This window comes from Sceloporus occidentalis, unplaced genomic scaffold, assembly GCF_023333645.1.
Source record: "Sceloporus occidentalis isolate IW3139 unplaced genomic scaffold, rSceOcc1.0.p SCAF_30, whole genome shotgun sequence".
In the NCBI taxonomy this organism is placed as follows: Eukaryota; Metazoa; Chordata; class Lepidosauria; order Squamata; family Phrynosomatidae; genus Sceloporus; species Sceloporus occidentalis.
The window spans coordinates 734,911-756,317 of NW_028317010.1; the positions used below are offsets into that span (position 1 = coordinate 734,911).

The window sequence follows — 21,407 nt, forward strand, 5'->3', positions numbered from 1 at the left end:
CATCTTTTAAGGACAAATAATATACTTTTACACCCTTCAATGTTTTGGACTGGCAGAGAGACAACCTGTTGACAGTCGTGTCCCCCTCTTTCGACAGGAATGTTTGAAGTTCAATCAGCATAATATACACCCTGTTGAGGGCTGTCAAATGCTGCGATCAAGAAAGAATCTCTGCAGGCAGGGAGTAAGTGTGAGAAAAGAGGAAACACCTTTTTGGGTAAAATACAGAAAAACACTCAAGTGGTCCCCTGTGATGTAATCGGCATCAAGGGTCACGTCAATTTATTTCATGTTGCACTTCTTTCTGATGCAAAATTGACATTTATGTTACACCTACAGTAGAAATAACTGGAAAAAACGTAAACAATTGTGCTGGCCACCAACTTTAACCCCTTGATGACAATTGACCAGGCACGTCATGCACTAACATCCAGTTAGCGACAACTGACGTGCTAGGACCGTCATGGCTTTAAACGGGTGCAGAAAGAGATCTATGTTCACTTTCTGCACCCCAACGGTGTTGCTGAAATGCCTCGATGTCGAGGTATTTAGCAACACCGAAATCGGCATCAGGGTCTATGTCTGGCCCCTCCCCGGGGCGTCCACGTCTGCCATACATTGTATAGCGGCGGACGCCCTTTTAATAGAGTTTAGGAGGCGATCAACCATCACCTCCTAAAGTTCAATGATGTTGCTGAAATGCCTCCATAGCAAGATATTCAGCAACACCGAACACCCGCGCTGTGACCAACGTGGTGGGTCCTTTAGAAACAATAAAGGAGTTGAAAAAGTTTCACAGAGGGTCTCTCCAGACCCTCCTGAGAACTGTGGCTCCTCTGTATTCATCAAGTCAATGATGGGGTAAATTGTATTGGCCGGGTTCAACAATGTCCCAATTAACACACGAGGAAGGATGACCGCATGTCTATTATTATTATTATTATGTTATTTTTCATTTCCAATTTAAAAAGTGCACACATTCCGAATGTGGCCTTTTAGCCCCCAAACAACCCGACACATCCATGCATGTGGAGTATCACTGTACTCTGGGGATGTTGCTGTTGTGTCACAGTGAAATTCACACAAAAAATACTACTGCAAACTTTGACAAAGGCTGGTAGTAAAATGCAAAGAGTTAAAATACCAACATTTGAAATACCCTGGGATGTCTAGTTTTCAAAAATATATGGTTCTAATGGACACACTGAATTGGCCGGGCTCAAAGATGTACTAAATAGGGCATGGGCAGTGGATCACATGTCAAAGTTCAACATTGAAAAATGTGCATACCCCAAATGTGGCCCTTTTGCCCCAAAACAGCCAGGAAAACCCATGCATGGGTGGTATCACTGTACTCGGGAGATGTTGCTGAACGCATATTGGGGTGTTGTGTGAAATACAATTTATATCTCAAGTATGTGTGTGGGAAAAATACACACAAAAAATACTACTGCAAACTTTGACAAAGGCTGGTGCATGAGTGCATGGAAATAGTTAAAATACTAGCATTTGAAATACCCTGGGGTGTCTAGTCTTCAAAAATATATGGTTTGATGGGGTAAATTGCATTAGCCGGCTTCACAGATACCCAAAATAGCACATGGGGGAAAAATGGTTTTGAAATAGAAAACCGCTACTTGGGTTTTTCTAAACTCAGGACAAATAGTAGAATCTATTTAGCAGGTCATTTAATTAGCTTTTATAGATGAGTACGATTTTTCATGTAAAAAGAATAAATAAATGCATAAATAAAGAAAGCCCTTCTTGTCCTGAAAACAACAATATACTGTATTAGCTCGATTATAAGATGACCCTGATTATAAGATGACTCCCCACAATTTGAATATGAATTTAGAAAAAAGTTTTACTAGTAAATATTAATTCACATGTAAACTATATTTCATATTTAATAAAAACTATGACAAAAATGCATTTTTTGTTTTTATTTCCTATTATTTGCCAACCTGCTCCCAGTTATGCACATCTGCCCCTAGGTATGCCTTATGGCCCCTTATATGCCGCTCTGCCCCCCAGAAATGCCTTATACCCCCCCTATATGTCACTCTGCCTTCCTGATATGCCTAATTGCTGCCAGATATGCCTTATACCCCTTATATGCCACTCTGCCCCAGATATGCCTCTTGACTCCCTTATTGCCACTCTGCCCATCAGAAATGCCTAATACCCCCTATATGCCACAATGCCTCCCTGTTAAGCCTTTTAACCCCCTATATGCCACTCTGCCTCCCTGATATTCTTTTTAACCCCGTTTATGCCACTCTGCCTCCAGAAAGCCTGTATCCCCCCATATGCCACTCTTACCTTTCCAGACTTCTCCCCGTGCTTCAGGTTCCTTGGTATGTAGTGGTGGCAGCCAGTGCAGGTCTGCGCAATTCGCGTAGACAACCTCCGCTGCCGGCACTTCCGCCGGGCATACCTGGGAACTTCTGGGATTCGTCTACCCGGAGCCCTCCCTTACGGGACGTGCTGATGTCAGCGAGAGGCCCCGCCATTTAAAGGAAAAATGGGCGGGGAGCGAGGCATGTCAAGAGGAGGATTCGGGTCTTGACCCAGAGAAGAGGTGGCTCATCCGGCAATCTCCAGGTCAAACCCGGAGAGTTAACAGGTATGCCGGCAGGGCTTCTATAAGAGAGCACCTGAAGGTCGTGACGCCGGGGCTCCGAATATAAGACAACCTCGAATATGAGACTATGGTTATTTTTCAGAGCATTTGTTCATCTTATAATCAAGGAAATATGGTATAACTTGTGTGGGTTCAATAAACAGGAAAGAAGAAAATTACACGAGCACTGCAGAAATGTCACGAAGGGTACAAAAAATTAAATCAGCCATTGTCATGAAGAAGTTAAAAGTATTTTACGCATACTGGATACTGGATATAACAGGGAGGATGTTGATGAATATAAAAAGAAAATATTTATTAATTTGCCTGTGGCACCTATCTCGTGGAAGAAAAATTAAGCTAAATCCCCAAAAATGGTGTACACAGTTTTTTGGGGGGTTTTTTGACATGTACAGTATCTCACAAAAGTGGTATTTTTTGGTAAATGTTTTATTATATCTTTTAATGTCACAACACTGACAAAATGACACTTGGCTACAATGTAAAGTAGTGAGTGTACAGTCTGTATAACAGTGTAAATTTACTTTTCCCTTAAAAATAATTGAACACACAGCCATAAATGTCTAAACCTTGGCAACAAAAGTGAGTACACCCTTCATGTCCAAATTGGGCCCAAAGTGTCAATATTTTGTGTGGCCATTATTATTTTCCAGCACTGCCTTAACCCTCTTGATATTCATTAGACTTGTGCTTTCGGAGATTTTAATTTTAACAAATTAACCTTAATTCGTACAACCTTCCTAAAATGAGGAGGGATCCCAAACATAAATGAATGAAAGCTCTGAATATTTGTTTTCATTTGGTTTTCTTCGTTTGTTTATCGAAGATGAGTGTTCCCTCCCGTCTTTTCACTAAACTAAACTTATTATCCTTGCTTATTCTGTGGCAGAAAAAGAAACACGAGACCTTTGCTCCTCACTTTTGTAGGGCAGGAAAAAAAACATTTGTAATGCAAAAGCCACACTGGAAGCAAATGTAAATGCAAAAGACAAATGTATTTTGTAGGTAATAAATAAACTGCCATAGGGTGAGCAGAAAAAAAAAAAATTCACAGCAAGTAGAAGTCAACCTTTCCTTTGCCATCCCTGGTCATACAACAAATAAGGTATAACAAAGAACAGGGTCGGGTCACATGATTGAACCTTCCTACAGAATGACAACTCTGCTGAAGAAAAAGAATCATGGCGTCTGGGCAAGCTACGCAGGCTACTCCAGGTTGCAACTTTGCAGTTCAGGAGAGGCATCAGCTCTCTCTGCCCAAGTTGCAACCATTGATCTCATAGAAAAGGCGTTGAGGCTGCAGCTCCATAGTCATCTGAAATGTCTTTCTTATTTCATCAAGCTACCGACATTGAAGGCTTCTGTAAAGCCAGTCAGCAGTTTTGAGTACTTTTGCCAGGATCTTGTGCTAGCAAGATAGATCTGTATGCATTGTTCTAAATCTGAACATTGACATGGACAAAAGGATGGAAGATAAGTGATCTTATCAATTTTCAGGAACTATTCTTTTTATAGAGGTTTCTAAATTCCTACCTGATCTTCTAGGTACTGCAGTATTAGAGTTAGTATAAAGTGCCAGTGGATGCAAGGGGAGCTGATCCAAAGGTTGAAAAGGATCCTTTTAACTGTTTTAAAATGTTTGCTCCCGATGAGAAGCCTTCACCTGCAAGTAAATGGCTGCCTTGTGAAACTACCCTAGTCATAGACTCTCTAAACTTTGGTCTAGGACGGCACTTAGGGATGCTACCTGCAATTTTGCATTGCAGGCACAGTCCCTTTATAAACCACCCACAGAAAGTTCAGTATTAGCTTGAAGTCTCAGCTGAAGATATGTTTCTATGGTGGCATCTGGTTATATGTGTTTGTGTTGGCAAAAGGTGATCTGTTTCCTATTGTACAGAAGCATTAAAACTAGACTTGGGCACCAGGGGGCTCTTCGTGTTCGTCTTTGTATTCGTCTTCGGAGAAAAAAAAACTTCGTATTCCGCGAATATTCGCCCTTTCCTGTCTTCTTTTCGGGCGAATATTCGTGGACGTTCTTCGTGCTCGTTTCATCTTCGTTTTCTCCCGGCTGCGTAGCAGGGGTTAATAAGGGGTTAAGAACACATCGGTGCAGCAGCAGATGCATTCGCGCCGTGAAGGTACGTGTGTGCGACTCTATTGGTCGCCGGAAGGGGGCTGGTCTGGCAACAACAAATGAATTGCAGAACTGCAGAATGCACCTCATTCGTTGATGGCAGGCGAGCCCCCTGCCGAAACGACCAATAGAGTTGCACACACGTACCGAGGTGTACTGTACACAAAATGACCTAGACAAATGCTCCAAGGAACTTGGCCTCCTTTTTATCATACACAGTCACACATCCATAGATGTTTAATAAAAGAATAGGGATTATTTTACATTTTTAAATTGATTTTGGACCACTTGTAATACATGCCTAACATTTGCTACCTATTTATAATGGCATACTTTGCAACAAGCCAACTTTTACTGGACAGGACTGGAAAAAAGCAGGACTGTCCACAAAAATGTTGGGTGTGTTGGCAGGCATGCGAATGGAAAAATGTTGGACAAGAACTAAAAAATAGCTAAGGGTTAATGTACGGTTATTTTTAAGATTATTAGCAGTGCACTGTTTTGGTTAAAGATGTATTATGTCTAAATAAGTTTAATGGGTTTATTTAATTTTATTTTAAAGTTATATTTATTATTATTTACTTTATTATATTTATTTAATGTTGTAGTGCTACCCTACCTAGCTATACCTATGTGCACTAGCATACCTAGTTTAGCTAAATTTGATGGGACAGGAAAAAAGCAGGACTGTCTCTGAAAAAGTTGGGTCTGTTGGCAGGTATGTGGATGGAAAAATAGGGTGAAGTTATAGGGTGAAGTGTGAGTTATAGCGTTAATGCTAGTGAGTGTAGAAGTGAAGGCCAGGGCAAATAACAGAAGGAAAGGTCCTTGTGATTTGTGAATTGTACATGTGTGTGTTATGTGTTATGTCATTGTGTTATATGTGTTATTGTGTGTGTTATGTTTGGTTGGTTGTGTATCAGACGGGAAAAAAATGAAATGGAAAAGGAAATGGAAAAGGCGAATGAGTGGGCAATTGGCGACCCACTCACCTGTTTTACCCCAGGGCAAAGCATCCAAACAACTGTCAGTCCTAGACGTTTGGCAGCGGACTTCCAGAGCTCAGACACTAAGCTGGCTACTCCAGCGGAGGTAGCAGGCGTTGCCACACTGCAAACAGACGCAGCCAGGGGGGAGAAACTACCCTTACCATTAGGGACATTTGAGGCATGACACTAGCCAGGAAGGGAACTGGCAAAGAAGAGACGCTGGCACCACCACCACCACCAGCAGCATTGAAAAATGGAAAAGGCGAATGAGTAGGCAATTGGCGACCTGCTCACCTGTTTCACCCTAGAGCAAAGCATCTAAACACTGTCAGTCCTTGGCGTTTGGGAGCGGACTTCCAGAGCTCAGACACAAGGCCCTAGCGTAAATTGGCTACACCGGCGGAGGTAGCAGGCGTTGCTACACCGCAAACAGACGCAGGCAGGGGGGAGAAACTACCCTTACCATTAGGGACATTTGAGGCATGACACTAGCCAGGAAGGGAACTGGCAGAGAAGAGACGCTGGCACCACCACCAGCAGCAGCATTGGGAAAGGCGAATGAGTGGGCAGTTGACGACCCGCTCACCTGTTCCACCCCAGAGCAAAGCATCCAAAGACTGTCAGTCCTAGGCGTTTGGGAGCGGACTTACAGTCACTAGACCCTAGCGTAAATTGGCTACACCGCCGGAGGTAGCAGATGTTGCCCCACCACAAACACGTACAACCAGGAGGAGAAACTACCTTGAACAAATTAACTTTCCAAGCTAAGAGCTGGGTAACCCAACTTGGGCAGATTGAATTTAAGAAAGGCAATATGCTCCATCAGATGAGGTGCCATGCGTGAGCCCTGTGGACTCAATATGTTTCCAGTCATAGAAAACACGCGCTCACTTTGAACAGTGGTTGGCGGATATGATAGAAGCTGCTGAGCAACCCATGAGAGTGCAGGCCACACACTATTCTTTTCATCCCAGTAGCTAAGAGGATCAACATTAGGTGCAGAAGGAACTTCACAGAGGTAAAGTTTGACCATTTCAGCAGCACTACTCTCCTTTCTGTTATGCGGGACCTAGGACAACACGGATTATGCACCCACAATGCAGAGACGGTAGCGGAGCACAGCACAACGGGTATAGGAAGTTCCACGGTCGAGGTAGGCAGCACAGGAGCAAGGTCAGTATACAAGCCAAAGTCGGGGCAGGCAGCACAGGATCACGAGATGAGAAACAAGCCAAGGTCGGGGCAGGCGGCACAGAATCGAAGTCAAAAAACAAAGCCAAGGTCAGGTACACGTAGATCAATCAGAATAACTCACGATAACCCAGAGATACACAACAGTGACTCTTTGAACGGGCAATGCACTAATGGGACAGGAGGTTTAAATAGGAAGAAGGGCGGGAAAAACCATAGAAACCAAAAAGAAACAAAATGAGGAAGACGTCATCGCGACCGGCGCACACTAATGGCGTCGGCGCGAAAAAAAACAATAAACAAAACGGCATCTACGTGTGCTACACCCGCGAGCGCCGCGGGTGTGCCACACCGGCAGATGCAGCCGAAGTCGAGCCCCGCGAACGAGTCGCGGCAACCCGCTCATAACCCTGCGAGTGCCGCCGACTCGTCGCGGCGGCTCGCTCATTACAACCGGTGCGTCGTGGGCGTGCCACGGCGGCTCGCATGTTATCATGCGTCCGTCGTGGACGCGCCACATCGACGCGACCCTCCGTCTGTGCTCGTGCCGCACGCACAGTACACCGAGAAGACGTGCCGCGGGCACGTCCCACCGAGAGGACGGGAGCGCGTCATTGCGTAAGCGCCGCCCACCAGCGGCAGACCGGCGAGGGACCGCGGCGGACACGGCAGGTATCACACTTTCTGCTGCTAGCTCTGTCAGATGGTCCAACTATACTCCCAAGTGCCTCTTCCCAAAACGCAGCTGCTCCACTCAGCTGTGTTGTGATGCTTGTGGCACTGCTGCTGATGCTGCTGCTAGGAGTAGCAGACCACATAATCTCTTCCTCCTCCTGCACCTCTCCCTCCTCGGACAGCATTCCCATTTTACGCTGCCAGTCACGCACCTTGTTGACCAACTGCTCCCGGTAGCTACTGAGAACATTGAATTTCAAAGCTAGCTTTCCCTTAATTCTTGGATCGCAAAGGCACGCTAGCATAATTTCGGGACTCTCTTCTATGCGTTTGCGAAGGTGTACTTTTAGCAGATCCTTCAGCTTCCTGACTATGGCTGCTACGTCAGGATGTAGGGTGCCACCTTGAACAGCCTCACGGTTTTCAAGGAACACATCCATCTTGCTGCCTAGATGGGAGAACACTGGGATTATCCGAGCCAGACTGGCAGTGTTTGATCTTAAATTTTCAGTGGCATCGCTGAATGGTTTAAGGACTGCCACTAGCTGGGCGATCACTGTCCAATCCTCCCTATTCAATGGAGATGTAATCCCAATATTATGCTCTGAGGCAAGATTATAGATTGCCCTCTGCTGCTCCAAAATCCTCTCCAGCATGTCTAACGTGGAGTTCCACCGTGTACTGACATCCTGACGTAGGCAGTGTATGGGAAGACCTGACCTCTCTTGCTCTTCCCTCAAAAGTTGGCTAGCCTTAACACTATGGTGAAAGTGCCCAGCGATCTTTCTGCAGCGGGACAGAACTACTGCTGCTACATTAGTTCCTTCTGTCATTGCTGCCTTCACTACAAGATGGATGATGTGGGCTGCACAGCGCACACCAACAATATGACCATCTCGCAGCTCATTCACCATATTGGCACCTCTGTCAGTTACCACAAAACCAACTTCAACATTGGTGCCTGCCTCTGCTCCCACCCAAAGGCTAAACATTTTCCTCATCGCATGCAGAATATTTTGGGAAGTGGGCTTTTCATCCATCACTTCTGCATGGAGAAGGAATGATCGGTAGCCTGCTGGAGCAGCTTCCTTGGGCACACCGGGCTGCCACCAGTGTGCTGTCAAAGAAAGAAAGGCATGCTGCCCACTAGGTGCACTCCACAAATCTGTAGTGAAATGAACACGCTGACCAGCAGCCTTGGAAAGCTCCTCTTTCACTGCTGAAACACAGGACCGATACAATGAGGGGACAATGTTCCTGCTGAAAGTGGAACGTGACGGAACTCTATATTGTGGAGCCACAGCCGCCATCAATTGTTTGAAAGGCTCCCCTTCAATCATAGAGAAGGATGCCCCTCCAACAGCAATGAACTGACCAATAAGTCGCGTTACTTTATTGGCCTGCTGTTTGGACATTGACCTTTTTGATTGGAATGCCACAAATTGTTCCAGGGTGGGCTGGACATGCAGTGCTCCAACCTGCCTTGGTCTCTGGCTGCCAGCACTAGCTGCTGCTGCTGCTGCTATTGGCTCAGAAGCAGCTGTTGGGGTTTTTCCACGGCCACCAGCTATGCTGCCTGCATCTTTCCTCAATAGCACAGCGTTGTGTTGAGTGCTGAGGTGATGATTCATGCTAGCACTGGTAAAATGGCCAGACACTTTCCCATTGCTTATTAGCTTCCCACAATGTTTGCACTTTCCATAGCGCCCTTCTTCAACACTTTCAAAGTGCTCCCAAATTGGGGCGCGCATAGCCATGGAGTGTGCCTTGGGTGCTGCTCCTACTGCTCGGGGTGGAAGAACAGAGGCAGAACTAGTGATGGTGGGACTGGTGGTAACAGTACTGGCCATAGTGGGACTGCTAATTGCTTTAACTTTAGATTTGGTAGGTTTTGCTGCTGCTGGTGGTGGTGATGATCATAGCGGAGAAGGTGGAGGCTCAGGGGAAAATTTTGCACTAGTCATTTGGACACTGCTCCCTGAGGAATCTGATTCCTGACCACTCATCTCCTCTACTTCCTCTGGCTCATAGTCTAGTTCTTCATCAGCCAGATCGAATGGAATTCCTACTAGGCTGGAGCTAAGACTGATATCGTCGTGAGACACATGACTAGTAGTAGTGCGAGCAGGAAGAACAGACTCTGCACTTGGCCTCCCCATATGAATCTATTTATAGAACGTTGGATTAATTCCAACCAACTATTAGATATATTCAATGGGATCATCCTAAATAGATAGATTAATTTAGGCAAAGTATATGCTTTCACCACGTTTATTCTTCCCCACCAAGAGATAAAAAGACCTCGCCACTTTTTAAAGGATACGTTCATTTCTTTAATCAGTGGGAGAAGGTTATACTCCATCCATAAACTTGGGGTGGTTGTAATTTTAACACCGAGATAAACAAGTGATTCATTAGCCCACTCGAAACCTATCTTCTCAATCTCGCTTTTATGTATTGCATTAAGGCGAAATGGTAATGCCATAGATTTATTTGTTTAGTTTATAATTGGCTATAAAACTATATCGATGGATCAATGCCATAATCTCTTTTATTGCATTTAATGGATCTTTAACAGTCAATAAAACATCATCTGCATAGAGTTTAATTTTTTGTACTCCTCCCTCCCCACAGCCGACTATCTCAGGACTAACCCTGATATCTCTTGCGAGCGGTTCCAGAGATAGAACATATAGCAAAGGGGAGAGAGGACAACCCTGTCTTGTACCATTTGCTAATGGAAACCAATTAGATTTTATTCCTGCACCTATTATTCTACCTTTCGGATTATTATAAAGAGCCATTATCGCTTGATGGATTTTCCCCCTTATCCCAAATGCGTTCAGACACTCTGCTATATATCTCCAGCTGACCCTGTCAAAAGCTTTTTCACCATCTAAAGACAGTGTCAGCTGGGGAACTCCAGTTTGTATGTTTTCTTCGAATATGCCTGCCAGAGCCCTTATATATGATTAACTGCTGATCGTCCTTTGATAAAACCAACTTGATCCTTATGGATTTATGAAAATCTAATAGCCTGTCGTTGATGCCATTGGTAGCACTAAAGAATCGAACTGCCAATGGAAAGAATTCCCCTTGTTGCTCGCATCTGTTGCAACAGAAAACTTGCACAGATTTTTTTGCATTTCTTCAATGACATTGTGTACAGAGAATGGTGGCAGCACATTTTCAACAAGGCATTCCATCTTCGTCCTGCCAAGATGCACCTTGCTTGCAGCTTGGGAATCTGGGAATAACCTTGCATTAAGTTTTGCTCCACAGTCAGAAGATAAATAACTGTGATGGTGCTTGACTGTATGAAACACCTGTGTTAGTTCAGTAGCTGTGACAACATCTTGTTCTTTGCTCTGTGTGGTAGGGAAAAATGTTGTAATGATGCTGCTTTTCTTTTTACTTTGCATTGCCAATTTATGTTTTTTTTTCCCCATTGCATGCTGTTTCAGAGCATCAACACCATCATACTTTACATATAAAGTGTTACTATAAACACACTCGCACACTGCACTATTAATATCTGTCGCTTTTGCAATCCAGGGCTTAAAGTTTCCATCCATTAGCCAAGAGTCATTAAAGGTGCAGTTTCTAAATCTGGATTTCTTCTTTGGTGGAGTAGACTGTGACATTTCCTTTTCTGCCATGTCTGTGCTATGGTTGTCAGAAACTCTAAGGTTGTAGCCCCTCTGCAACTATGGAAGCTTAGAATATTAGATTATCTAAACTAACAATTCTTATGTGGTGATGGCAGGGTTTCCACCTTTATTGTAAAAAAGAATTACTTATGCCATACTTACACGGTGCGAGCAGCCTCAGTTTCACCGTGGGATCTCCGTAAAGTTACATAACCTACCTGGTCCAGGTTCGAAGGGCCCTTTCTGAGCAGGGGCCGGCAGACGAACATTTAAAGCATCGGCAAAGTTCAAAACTAAGCGGCTGCAAGTGGGATTGAAAGGGGCTGTCCTGCAAGTAGCGTACCTGGTGACAGGTGCCACTACTTTGAGGGGTGCCGGCACGCCTCCAGAAACAATGCGCGCTGCAAATGTGGCTGTGCGTCGGGACTTGATGTCAAATCCCGGCGCACAACACTGAAGCCACGCCCACCGGTTTCCGCATTTTGCACCGGAAGGACAGGACACAGAAGAAGAAGAGGAAGAATGAAGAGGAGGAGGAAATGTAACAGTGACAGAGGAAAGGTAGGAAAATATTCAGGGAGAGTGGATTAGTAAGTGTGTGAGAGTAATGGGTGTTATGCTGTAGTTTATGCTGAAGTTTTGTGAATGAGTGTGTGTGATAGCATGGATGTGTAAGTGTGGGGGGATAGCATGGCATAGGGAGACTGTAATCACATTCCTATCATGCCCAGATTCCAGCATGTACTGGCTGCCTAGGCATGTTAGGAGTGTGATTGCTTTTATCAATTATATTTTTTTTTGTCCAACCAAAATTGGACAGAAAAATTCAATAACCTCATTTATATATATATATATATATATATATATATATATATATATATATATAATATGTAAAAGGGTGAAGCCGTATTAGTCCAGTAGACACGATGTCAAAAAATAGAGTATTGCAGAGTATGCAATACTCAATAAAAGGTATCACCGCATACTCTGCAATACTCTATTTTTTGACATCGTGTATATATATATATATATATATATATATATATATATATATATATATATATATATATATATATATATATATATATATATATGATTGCTAACAGCAATCACACTCCTATCATGCTAAGTCAGCCAGCACATGCTAGAACCTGGGCATGATAGGATTGTAATTGCTAACAATTATATATATGTATAAATATATATTATTGTTATTGTTTTTTTTTGTCTAATTTTGGTGTGTTACTTTTAATAAAGTATTTTAAAGTTTGTTTTTTTCAGTTTTGGTCCAGAATTTTCATTTCGGTGCATCCCTACTATGTACTAAGCCAGTCACTGAAGTGGTAAGATTACACTACATCAATGTTTGGCTTAATATATAGTGATAGGGGTTGTACTGCACTATTGTCAGTGTCTGGCTCAATGTATAGTGATAGGCACACATTGACGGTGGTACAGCGTAATCCCTAAGTATATAATGATAACAGTTATGCTGTACCACCGTCAATGTCTGCCTCAATATATAAAGATAACAGTTATCTTATACCACCGTCAATCTGTTCCTCAGTATATGATAACAGTTATGCTGTACCACAGTCAATGTTTGCCTCAGTATACCATGATAACAGTTATCCTATACCACTGTTGTACCACCATCTATGTCTGCCTCAGTATATGGTGATAGGTGTTATGCTGTACCCCCATCAATGTCTTCCTCAGTATATAATAACAGTTATGCTGTACCACTGTCAATGTCTGCCTCAGTATATAGTGATAACAATTATGCTGTACCCCTGTCAATGTTTGCCTAACCATAGAAACTAGTGTGTGTGTGTGGGGGGGTGCCACATACAGGATCTGCCACAGGTGCCAAATACTCTAGGTACGCTCCTGTGTCGTGCGGCAGTCAGGCCCAATGGCCGTGCCTCAGCTCTTTGTCCCACGTCTTAAAAGGGGTGGGATGAAGAGCTGCAGCACGGCCATTGGGCGTTGCGGCGCGTGCACGCCGGCCGCCTTCATTTCATTAGGTGCCGGTGGAGTGTCTGCCACATGACGCCCGCTTTCAATGTCACTCGCAGCCGCTTTGGTGGCGCAGTGGGCCACTTGACTAGACTTGCCCCCCAGGCCTTAGGCTGCCACCCCTCCCCTGTTTCTGAGCAACTTTGAACCAGCACTAGTAGACGGGAACAAGTGGTCACAGGGGTCCTGGGCCCCCTAGAGAGTTGCAACCCCTGTAGTTATGCCACTAGTCGTGAGAACACAACCTACTAAAGATTAAAAATGCATGAAAACTTTTTAATATCCAGAGTAGAACTGTTAAACTCTAATTATGAAAAGTTTAAACAAAAATATGGTAAAAATGGCTGAGGAAGAGTGTGCCCCACTAGTTATCCAGGAAGCGTTAAACTACAACCATTTTCTACAGGGCTCACATCATCAGGTGTGGAGTTATGTAGGCATTCTTGCCCCAGTCCCATCTCCAGTAGAACCAAATTTCTCAGAAGGTGAAGCCCTTTGCTTCATTGACAGAAATGCAACTTTCTTGGTTATTTCTAGAGTACAAGTTGCCATATGTTGGTGATTACAATCTTTATTCGATTACTGCAGAGCCGACTAGTTCGCTCTAACTGATTTTCACACTATTGTGGGGTATTAGATTGGTGGACTCCCCTCTCTTTGACAGCGAATGGAATACTCCGCAGCGCGCGGGAGATAATTCACCAATCTCCTACTGAGTGGGCTGTTCCGCTTTGTATTAAAAGGTGTGTGTGTACGCCTTTCTTGGAAACGCTCTTATCTTTTTTTATTTTGGTTGCAGCAATAATGGCGACACGTGCAAGGAAAAGAAAGCTAGATGGAAGTTCAAAACAACCGGAGGAAGAGGCGGCGGCAGCGGCAGTGAAAGTTGAAATTCAGAATGAAAGCGAGTCTGCTGGAGGGGACCGTGTTGTAATTGAGCATTGGTGAGGATTGCTTGTTGTGTGTAAAGGGAAGTGTAAACATGTCGGAGCCTAGCTAGAACACACACACACCCACCCACCCTCGTTATTCCGGTGTTTATGCAACAGCCGCTGTGCTTGCGCTTTGCCCGTTCCATACGATAATTTGGCACAGTGCGGCGATCAGCAGGATCCATGGTGATTGCGTCTCATAAGGACAGCATATTGGGATGATTGGCTGCAATGCTCTGCACTATCACTAGGTGTCAGTACACTTCTTACACTCATACATGGTAAATCAAAATATGTTCTTTTCTGTAGGTCTTGGTACCAAGTTGCAACTACTAAAAAAGCTGAAATATATACAGTTTCATAACGGAATCACAGAAATAATAGAAAAATGAGTCAAAACATTTGTAGGGCTAGATTATTGATTTAATAAAGTACATGTATGTGCAAACACCACATTTTACCTGTTTGGATTGGCACCGTCTTGGAATATATTTTTTAAACATGGGGATTGTGGGAGGAATGTCATGGTTACCAGTGGTGTCGCTACATTGCCCTAGTTTTACATTTAAAAAAAATACAAACACTACCCCTAAACTCCTTAAGCCAGACAAAGGTAGTAGAAATACTACTCTATGGTATTATGTAACGGATGTCCCTCTAGAACATTAAAAAAAATGTATAGGGGTGTGATGTTGCTGGTCATAAACTGTGCTGTCAGTGGCACCAATGGCTGAATACCACTCCTGGCATGTCCCCAGGCCATAAAGCTTAGTTTTGTATTTTGTGAAAATTGCTTCTGTCACATGATTCACATAGCTTTTTTGGGTAGGGGGTACTTTTTGTACCCTGGCTGTTTTAACATTCCTGGGGTGTTTGTGTTTACTTGTTGTTTTATTCCTTCTGGCTTAGTGTACACGCACAAATTATAAGACCAGAGGGGCTTTCTTTAGATACCATTGTTTTGATCCCACACGGATTGCGATACAGGTATAAATGTACTAAAATTTTCAAGGGTTACTTATGCATAGTTTTGTTGGGTTGTTTGGAGATTAAAAGGCCATGTTTGGGACATGCACATTTTATTTTTTCCCACTTGGGATTTTGACATCTGGTCATACTGCACCCGTGTCCTATTTCAGACATCTTTTGAAGCTGGTGAACTCAGTTTACCCCCTTTCATACCATAAATGTCTGAAAACGTGAGACCCCTGGGCATTTGGAACGATGATATTTTAACACTCTCAATGCTAGGGCTGCAACAGCTAATCGATAATGAAAATTGTTGTCAACGATTTTTATTATCGATTAGTTGAATCGTTTTTATGGAATATAAAATGAGGGTTTTTTTCTGAGCAAATAGAGGTCAGATTATAACACTAAGATCCTGATCCCCTGCAAAGCTATAGGGGACCTGGATCCTCTTCTCTAACAGCCAGTGGATGTCTGTGCGAAGACAACCGCTGCTGCAGCATAGAGGTTTCTATGATGGAGCACTGGAAGGTCACGCCGGCGCTCCACCATAGAAGGCCCGACAGAAGTGCCGGCAGCAGCGGAGGTTGTCTATGCGCATTGCGCAGACGTTCACCGGCTGCCACAGAGGAGCATCCCCCGCCAGTGGGCGCCTGTGCGCAGAAAATCTCCGCTTCTGCCCTCCACTTCCCCTGGGGCTTCTATGACGGAGCACCGGCATCAAATGACCTTCAGGTGCTCCGTCATAGAAGCTCCAGCGGAAGTGCCGGTAGCAGAGGTTTGTCTATGTGCATCACGCAGACGTTTACCCACTAAACAACAGGCAGTCTGGAGCATGGGGGACAAGTCGGGCGGGAGCCAGAGTAACATTTCAGTGGAGCATGTGGCATATCTGGAGGTATAAGGCATATCAGGGGCACAGTGGCATATAGGGAGGTATAAGCATATCTGGGTATAGGGCCTATCAGAGGGACAGAGTGGCATATAGGAGGCATAGCTGGGGTTATAAGGCATATCGGGGGTGGGGTGGCATAATGGGGGGGTATAAGGCATATCTGGGGCCAGATATGCATAACTGCGAGACAGGTTGGAATATGAAAGGAAATAATAACAAGAAATGCATTTTTGTCTTAATCATAGTTTTTATTAAAAAATAGTTTACATGTGAAATAATATTTACTAGTAAACCATTTTTAGGTAACAAAACCTAGTTTGAGAAATATTATGTTTGGGTTTAAAATATAGCTTTTATTATTATGTTAATAAAATAGGAAGCTGATTAGAGAAATGCTATTGTGATGAGATACAATGACATGTTAATGTAAATTTTAAGTTTTTTTTTTAATTCTGCTGTTTGTTTTAAACACCCAGTTGTTAAATAAACAAATTGCATTTTTTTTATCTGATTGATCAGTTAATGGAAAAAATAATCGTTACAGCCCTACTCCATGCACAACAATCTACCATCAGCCTTTGTCAGTTTTGTGGTGGTAGAATAAGGGAATGGAAAGTGTTGAAATTCCACCATTTGGAATACCCTGAGATGTATAGATACAGTGCTATAATTAATTTAATTAAAATATGTATTTCTGTACCTTATTGGAAAATCAATAAATGTTGATTTACCAAAAATTTGCCAGGTCTCTGCTTATGCAGTTATCAATGGCAAAGAAGGGGTTAAAACTCGTTCCTTAGTAAGGAACATCATTGGATATTGCTGATCGGGTGCTGCTGCCTCGACGACAGGAAGCGATCATTAATTGCTTCTGAAGCTCTTGCCAGGAGACGGGTAGTGCCATATTGAAAGACCCACGTGGCTGTGCCCTGCCGCTGAAAATAGCACAATATTAGGCATTACAGACACGCCATTTGAGCAAAGGTGGTTTGAACTGTTCTGTGACACGCCTGGCACATCATTTGTCATTAGGGGGTTAATATCACCCAATACTTGCTTTGAGTGTCTTACTCCAGCCCCTATATTAGTTTACAAATGCAGTTTTAGGGGGGGTGGCTATAGACATATTTGTCAGTTTCTTTTAATGATCACATTTAATTGATCACTGTAAATGTTCTTGTTTCAGTACTAGCTGACGAGTGTATGGACGCTCTGCAGCTACCTTGAAAGAAGCTCTACGTGCTGGTTTTCCAGATCTGCGCGTGGAGTTGAATATTGCAAAACCTCGGAGAGGAAGTTTTGAGGTGACGCTGGAGCGCAAAGATGGAAAACGTAAGATCTTGCTAATATTTCTAGTGCCAGACATTTATCAATGCTTATTTTATGCTTGGGGTATTGTATTTCTTCCCACAGAGGTGGAGGTATGGACAGGGCTTAAAAAGGGTCCCCCAAGAAAACTGAAGTTTCCAGAGCCAGAAATCATTGTGTCTGCTCTACAAAAAATTCTTCAGCGATGAATACCTGGTATGTAACTTGGTTTCCAGTATGCATGTTTAGCAGTTCTGCAACTCATATTTGGTCCACTAAGGGCTCTAAGTGAAGCTATATGAGTTTTATGGTACCATTTGTGTGCAGGTGCTTGTAGTAATGTTAATTCCCAACAGGGGAGGGGTTGCATTTTTCTTTGCATTCTTAAAATGAAGACCTAAAGGTGGACCTAGATGTATCTATATATTGCCATACATGCACAAATTCCTGTTAGCTTATCAGCTTACCTGAGGTTTCCAGCCACCTTTGAGCCATGTGGGCACTTTTCCACTGAGGAACTCGAAGGCAATAGAAAGGATTTCTGAATTGTGTGTTGCCAAAGCCCCTGCTTTAGTTTATTCTGATTTTTTTCTGTAGTAGCAGAATAAAGGAGCACAGGGTGCGATCCACCGGTAGTACATGCTGGCATATATATATTAAAGGTAGGGTTTCTTCCCAGAAGTGAGTTATGGGTATGAAGAGAATAGTTGTACTCTGTACTGAGCTTGTGGCTTATACTTAAAATAAGAAGCATCAGCGAGCTAAGTCTAGAGAACACCTTACAGTATGGAAGTACTGTTTTCTAAAAGTACTCTTCTGGAATGCTTTCATTGCATACCTTTGGTGTATCTTAGTAGAAAACTGCACCAATGTTGATGTAGATAAATTGCCTCTAAACTGCACCTATTTGTCTTCCAGTCAGTTTCTTCAGGAGTTGGCGCTAATGAAGAGTCATAATGCATGGGTGAATAAGGCCAGTTATGTCCCTGACACACAGCCAGCAATGAAGTACTAAGCGGTAGCAGCTGAGGGGTTCCGATTCACTTGCTTTTATGTGTTTATTCTGTAATAAAGTTTTGTGGATGAATGTTTTGGGTTTTTTTTTATCATGTACCTATGCAACTGTCACATCTTATCACAATACCTTTTTACAAGTAATTTTTTTTAACCAATGTATCAATAGCTCTGGTTGTAATTTAGGATTGTAGACACAGGCCCCAGTACCATATAGGCAGATAATTTGATTATGAAACCAACGAAATTTAGATGGGGCGCAGGTACATATAAAGGGAAAAAATAATAATACAATATAGTGTAGATGATTTGTTCAATGTGGAACTTAAGTGATATAATGCACTCACAAATCGAAGAAGTCATTCCAACCCATCAATAGGACTGTATATAATCTTTAATGTTCTTCTTGAGAAAATCTAAAAAACAAACTTCAATGGTGCAGTATTCCAAAGTCAAATGTAGAAAAATGGAAAAAAATGCACTCACAATTGTATATGCACTACAGGTGCATATATAGGCGTAGAAAGTCCACCAGAATGTGGGGTATATCGATCTCCAATTGAAAATCAACGCGTTTCACCCGTAGGCTTCTTCAGGAAAATCAATTGAAGAAAATGTCCATAAAATCAGCAGTCCGTAAGTGTTTTCGTCTTCTTCATCTGTTCTTTTATATCCACTTCCGCATATCGCCGTTTGTTGACCTTTCCCCTTTGGTGTCATCGCGTTTTTTCAATGTTGTCATAACGTTTCATTTGTATTGTCTGTCTGTCTTCTCATTCATTAATAAAGTTTATGCAGAGCAAAAAACGGAAGACCATTTCGCCTGTATCCGGGAAGATCTTTAAACTCCATTTATGGGTCGCGAGTGGGCTCGGTCTCAAAAGGATAATGGATATATTAAAAACGGACTAAAAGAATATACACACACACATTCACCTGACACGTAATAATGAAAATCACTTGCTTATTATTTAATCATTTTAGGATGACGAATTCATTTAAGGATATAATGGATATACACTCATTCATGAATACACTGCACACACAGACACGTACCACTCATCACTTGTTTATTAATTCACTTAAAGATATAATGCACACGCATTCATTCATCCGTTCACTCACCACACATGCACCTGAGATTATGATAGATATACCACTGGTTTATTAATTAATCCATTGAGGATACAGCTAAAATATATTTATTTAAAAACATGCACGTTACACAAAGGAATATAACATAACACACACATATGAGAATCACTTATGGAACAAATACATACATTCTTATTTAATACGAAGCAGAAATAATATATTACTTTCTGTTTTAATTAAAATAATATATTCCTCTTGGTAAAAGATATTACCAGTCACATTATTTTCATTCTTGATTCACATACACTTTAATCGTACGATACAATACATACATAATTAACATATAGGGCGGGCACTCTTGTTCTCTTTCCGTTCTCTCTTCATTCTCTCTCCGGCTTGTCTTCCATTTCGGCCTTCGTTTCTTCCTTTTATATATATTCTTTTAGTCTGTTTTTAATATATCCATTATCCTTTTGAGACCGAGCCCACTCGCGACCCATAAATGGAGTTTAAAGATCTTCCCGGATACAGGCGAAATGGTCTTCCGTTTTTTGCTCTGTATAAACTTTATTAATGAATGAGAAGACAGACAGACAATACAAATGAAACGTTATGACAACATTGAAAAAACGCGATGACACCAAAGGGGAAAGGTCAACAAACGGCGATATGCGGAAGTGGATATAAAAGAACAGATGAAGAAGACGAAAACACTTACGGACTGCTGATTTTATGGACATTTTCTTCAATTGATTTTCCTGAAGAAGCCTATGGGTGAAACGCGTTGATTTTCAATTGGAGATCGATATACCCCACATTCTGGTGGACTTTCTACGCCTATATATGCACCTGTAGTGCATATACAATTGTGAGTGCATTTTTTTCCATTTTTCTACATTTGACTTTGGAATACTGCACCATTGAAGTTTGTTTTTTAGATTTTCTCAAGAAGAACATTAAAGATTATATACAGTCCTATTGATGGGTTGGAATCACTTCTTCGATTTGTGAGTGCATTATATCACTTAAGTTCCACATTGAACAAATCATCTACACTATATTGTATTATTATTTTTTCCCTTTATATGTACCTGCGCCCCATCTAAATTTCGTTGGTTTCATATTTCAACACTTGGAGGAGAGTGTTATTTGGGTGCTGCGGTCCAAATCAGGGAAGTATCACTTTTATTTTACTGTTCACTATAAGAGCACGTATTTTTGGTTTTATTTTTCACGGTGTTATTTAGATAATTTGATTATCATGGTAATGCCACAAACTCTAGGCAGAACATACTTATACCCTCTACACCAGGGGTGGGCCAAATGCGGCCCGCGGCACCTCGAGGTGCGGCCCGTGTGAGATCGGCAGCCAGGATCACAAGAGCCCTGCTATTTACCTGTGGGAGGGTCTTTTGTACTGCACAGAGGAAGCGGAACCCAGCAGAGTTCACGTGACATCACATGACTCTGCTCCAGTCCTGCTTCCTCTGTGCAGTACAAGAGAACGCAGAGAGAGGCCGCGCCCCCTGCTGAAGTCTGTGAGCGGCACTGAGAGAGCTGCAGTGCAGGTAAGGGGGTGGGGGAGGGTGTTTGAATGAGTATGAGTGATTGAATGAATGTGTGTGTGTGTGTGTGTGTGATAGCATGGATGTGTAAGTGCTGGAACCTAGGCTAGCTGCCCCCCTTGTGTATTGATGCTGCCAGCAGTATGGGGTCTGCACATCACTTACAGCCACCCTGTACCAGCATGTACTGGCTGACTTGGCATGATGGGAGTGTGATTGCTAACAGCAATCACAATCCCATCATGCCTAGGTTCCAGCATTTACTGGTTGCCTGGGTATAAAATGTGTTAGCAATCACACTCCTATCATGCCAAGTCATATTGT

General features: G+C 42.8%; 1 pseudogene; it reads left to right on the forward strand.

The window, feature by feature from the left end:
• The first annotated feature begins 14,109 nt into the window (after nt 1–14,109).
• LOC149298854 (selenoprotein H-like) lies at nt 14,110–17,618 on the forward strand (annotated as a pseudogene).
• Nucleotides 17,619–21,407: the final 3,789 nt, after the last annotated feature.